Raw genomic sequence first — 5,294 nt, forward strand, 5'->3', positions numbered from 1 at the left:
TAATGAGGCAATATGTGAAGAAAGAAAATATTTGATATCGCTTTAAGATTTTTTTTCCGTGTTTCTATGGGCCAATATTCTTGTCATATTTTTAATAATTAGCATCAAATTTAAACATTATAGTTGATTATTTTTCTTTCAAAGAACATGTGATATTCTTAATAGGATAAATGGAATAATGATTTGACTAGTGAATGTTTTTATGTATTCTATAAATAAAATGATTCAAAGTAAATTTTTACATGAATATCTATATAGCTTCCGCCAGAGACTGTATTCAAGCACAGAAGGAGTTTTCAGAGGTAATAGAAGAAATGTTTATGAATAGTTGCTCAGGAATGACGTTAGTTAAACTGCCTCCAAAGACTCTTCTATTAACTCTTATACTAGTATTCCTCTTCTACTAACATTGCTCTGTTTTTTTCACTCATAAACTTAAAATTATGTACCACTTTTTATGAAATATCATTATCAGAAATTTTATATTCCCCCAAATTTTCAACAAAAGGCAAGAATAATAACAATATCAAATTTGTATTTTACTTTTGAATTTACCTGTCATAAGGTAAGACAAAAGTCATGGATGGGAGTCTAACATCAAAGAGAGCAAACTTTTAGAAACAGAAATTTAAAAGGCCAGGTTTTCAAGAAATTGTAACATTAAGGGTATAGATAAGGTAATCTAGATTTTAGACACAATATTGTAGTGTTTGTATTGAGTTTCTGGTATTCAAAAAGCTTTTTATCGTCTTTATTTTGCTTATATATCTTCTTTTTTTAAGTTGATTCCAGGTTTTCGTACAAAATTTAATAGCAGGGCCTAGCCACTGGAGGTGATTAATGGTGTCGATAGAGTGAAGGCACATATAATAGTGGTTCCGTGAACAAAATATATGTCCCAAAGCTGGAATTTCTACTTCTCATTGTGGTGGCAAGAATAATAGTAGATATATGCTTATAGGTGATGCGAGATGAGATAGAGTAGAATTTAGAATGGTGTTTTGATGTCATCTCTGTTTTTCACACAAACTGAATTCGATATAAATTCTAAGAGTTGCTAGAGAGGTCTTCGTGCATATTTATGAAATAAATCAATTTTATGAAAAGGATTGTCAATTGTTTACTTGTAGGTGTAGTTGAATAGTGTCACACATTGGTTGCAAGAATAAGCCATGGAAAGAAGCATGTGGGTTTAAAGCCATAATCTTTCACTCACCACAAGTTTGTTTTGGGGTTTGTTAATTTTAGCATCTTGAGCCTAAGTTTATTAATGTGTTCAAATAAACAACAATCTTAAATCATATTTGTTGCAGTGATAATTAAATGAATAACACATAAAGTAACACTGTAAAACATCTAATTGAATGGTTATTATCTCATAAGTATTAACTAAGTAATTTATGTACATAGAAATAGGTGTGAACTGCTTATGGTGGCTACAGCCTGTTGGGAATGCAGGCTGTCTCTAGAAAATAAGGAGAACTTCTGACCAACAGTCAACAAAAGCCTAAATTTTTTTTGCAATGTGAATGAGTGTGGAAGTGAGTTATCCTCCTGTTGAGCCCATAGATGAGAATGTAGCCTGGCTGACAAATTTACTACAGTCTGAAGTGATGCTAAAGCAAATAACTAAGCTAACCCATACCCAACTCTTGATCAGAAGAAACTGTGAGACAATAAAATATGTGTTATTTAAAGCCACTAATTTCATGGCAATTTGTTATGCAGCAATAAAAACTTAACATAATTCCTTTCATTCTCCCTTGATTTTAACCACATTTTTACTCCTATTCTGTCTCCTAACAGCAAGCCTTTCTGAACCTCTACTCCTACATAATTCTTAGGTCAAGATTTATTTGCCCTTTTCTTTCCAATTCCAATGTGGCAGGTTAAGACCATAGCTATATTTAACTCTCCCATACTAATGCAACTAAATGCGACACAACTATGGCATTAATAGTTATAAACAAACCGGTGAAAATGATAAGAGACTATGCAGAAAAGACTTCAGAATAGAAATTGTGATAACAGTGAAGCCTAGCTGAATAGTCTTAAATAATCTATCACAATGTACATAAAATCACATCATTTTAATTTTACTTTATTGGTTATAGAATATGCCAATATAATTTTTTTAATATGACATCACAAAACCCCTGCAAGATTATTTTATCAGTATTACTTTTACAAGAAGAAATTTGGATTCAGAAGGGCTGACTTTCCCAAAGTTAAACAGCGAATTAATTGCTACAGCTTAAACTGTAATCCAGACCTATCGATGGCTATGTGTGTGCTCTCTTAGCCAGTAATTTTTAATCTGTACTCACTAAATCTTCTAAATGTTAACATTCCTAATTCATATCCGTATGACCAATAACATCAAATCTTCTGAATATTTCTTAATCAGTTTTACAAATTTTGATTTTGTCCATATCAGAATGTCACTATCTTTATATAATGTTTTCAGTTGTTAAACAATTTTAAAGCCATTGTTTAATTAATGTTGATTTTATTATTTGATTATGATACAACAGTCTTCTATGACAAATATAATGATAGTTCATCTACATTGTAATGGTCATGGGGCAGTGCTTGGTAGAAGTAAAATAAACAAAATAAATGTCTCCTTCTTTGTCCAACTGTTACATGAATGTGTAATCTATTTGATTGTAAGCTGGTCTAGCTTTATATTTCCCAACTAGAAGCTAGTCATATATGGAATACTTTAATTAGCCACAAATATGAGTATTAACTATTAAGTGTTGTGTTTGCATATGAAGAATCTGAGGCCTAGAAAGGGGAAGATACATTTTAGTCAAACTTAACAATATATATTCGAGGGGAAAGATTTTATATTCTAGCTTTCGTATTCTTTATAAAACTAATTACATAATCGCATTTCTCAATGCAAGACTCCCTTGAAACTCTTCCTCAGTACAGAAACTGTTTACAGTACCAAGAATTAATTATTTCAACATAAATTGAAGATAAACATTATTTGACAAAAAAGTTTAAATTCAATTCTGACAAGTTAATTGAAAGTTTTATTCTCTCATCAGGAGTCTATATCTTAGGTAAAAATAAAGAAATTGATGTCATACTTGATGTCTCCAATAGCCAAAGATTAGTAAAAGAAAAAGAAATAAGTCTTAATTATTTAATATAAATAGCAAGGTTTCTACAACACGATTAGTAGGAGAGAAGGAAGTAGGAAGAAATTTCATAAACAATAAGCCACTTTACAGATGAACAATTTACCTCTTTCTCAATATTGGACATGAAAAACAAAACGGAACTATAATACAAAGAGAAAAATAATCAAAATTGTATAAGTCTAGTTTAATATAACTAACATCTTATTCTACTGGGCTCTTATCTAAATCCCTTAACTGCAAAGCAGACTATCTTTCTCATTCACATATGTGAAACAAAGTGTCAACATACAGAAACATTTAAACTCACTTAATTACACTTTATTATTATATTTTGTATTAGTAGACTGCTAACTTATACAATTAAAATTTTTAGTATCAGTCTTTTTTTTTTTTTTCTAACATGGTTATTGGAGGCATTGTTAGCATGTATCTCCCACTTGGAAAGATAAAACAGTGAGTAGAGATTCATACTGTAAACTTTTTTCCAAGAAGCAATGCAGGGACTTAACAAGAAAACTGAAAGAAACCACAGAACCTTTGAAAGAGGTGACAGGCTGCATCCTGCACTCTGAGCCAAGAGAAAAACTGTAGTCTCCAGAGTTCAAGAATGAGAGAGACTGCCTCCAGAATATAAGATCCCATGGGGGAACCTGGCAATCCAACCCATGGAGGAAGGCCTTAACCCTACCCAATATTGGAACCCAATGCTGAAATAGGGAGTAATAGGGAATATAAAAGTAGGAACAGCAGCAGAAGGAGCCTTGCATGCATCACCAGTCTCCAGCGTGGACCAAGGGAAGCCATTCCTGGTCTATGTTATAGGGGACCTTATAGAACATTGTTAGCAAACTCAGGCAGTGGTTGAACATTGAAAGAAGCTCACAACTAAAATGTACCACATAATCTCAAATGGGGATGAACTCCCTTGCCCAGAACTGGACCGCATGTGGCAAGTGTGCTGCATCCATGAGCAGCAGAGCTATGGACCCTACACCCTCATTGTGTGGGAGAACAAGGAGGGTCATGGCCTAAAAGCTGGGGTTCCTGTCACCATGAGGAAGGCTTATGGCCCGAGGAAGCCTTGAGTTCTGACTGTTGACTGTCTTGAATTTAGTTAACTCCTGCTAATGAACACTCCAGATGAGAGACCTGCTTTGCCAGGTGCATGAAATTTGGGTGAGGCTTACTGCCACCTGCTACTCCCCATTTCCTGCATGAATTCTTCTGTGTAGCAGAGGCTGCTACAATCCTCACTGAAACATTACATCAGTGGCCAGAGAACCACCCTCTGACTCCCACCAGGGCCTCTGCTTGTCCTGCCTGTGAAAAGACAGAGCTTGGACCTGCCCGACACAACCCCACCTGGCTTTTAGCTTTCACTCATGCTGGTGGCTTAACACAATAGACAGAAATTTTGAAAGCACTGTGGTCTGGCCCATTATCTGAGAAAGCGTACCCACCCTGGGTAACATAAGGAAAGCACAAATGCCACTACTACTGCAGCTGGCACTCTTTTGGAAGTGCCACCTCCTGACTGGAGGCCAACTGACAAGAGTCCATTACAGAATCTACAGGTAGTATAACATTGTGCCTAGGAAGGAGAAAACGTGTGTGACCATTGCCTGCACCGTCCTGGCTAACCAGAAGATCCTAAGCCTGTCTAAATAACCAGTTTATTACTACTACAACTGGAAATTTGAGAAAGGTAACCTGCTAAGCCTATTTATAACACTATCTCACATAATCTGTGTTACTCCCTTGCCACCCCCATCACAGCAGGAGTTGGTCCATACTTGTGGGAGCCTTGAGGACAAGTCACATTAGTGGATCCCGTATTGACATTCCCCAGCATCAGCCTGTAGCTGAACCCAGAGGAGCAATGGTATTCACAGTAGTTGGGTTTTCAGGAACTACTACTTCCATGGAAAGAGAGAGTGAACCACATCAGGGGAACACTCCATGGGACAAAAGAAGCTAGACAGCAGGTCTTGTGTTCTAGATCTTTCCACTGGTGGGAACTTTCCTTCAGCAGACGCACAGTTGCAGTGCTGGGTTCAACAGGGAACGTCTGCGGTTTTATCTCAACAGGGAGGCAGAGCTGGGGCTCATGAAGGGTCTTGGAGAAAGCTACTCCATTTC

This window comes from Sapajus apella, unplaced genomic scaffold (assembly GCF_009761245.1).
Source record: "Sapajus apella isolate SASKATOON/1434 unplaced genomic scaffold, GSC_monkey_1.0 scaffold8, whole genome shotgun sequence".
NCBI classification, from domain to species: Eukaryota; Metazoa; Chordata; class Mammalia; order Primates; family Cebidae; genus Sapajus; species Sapajus apella.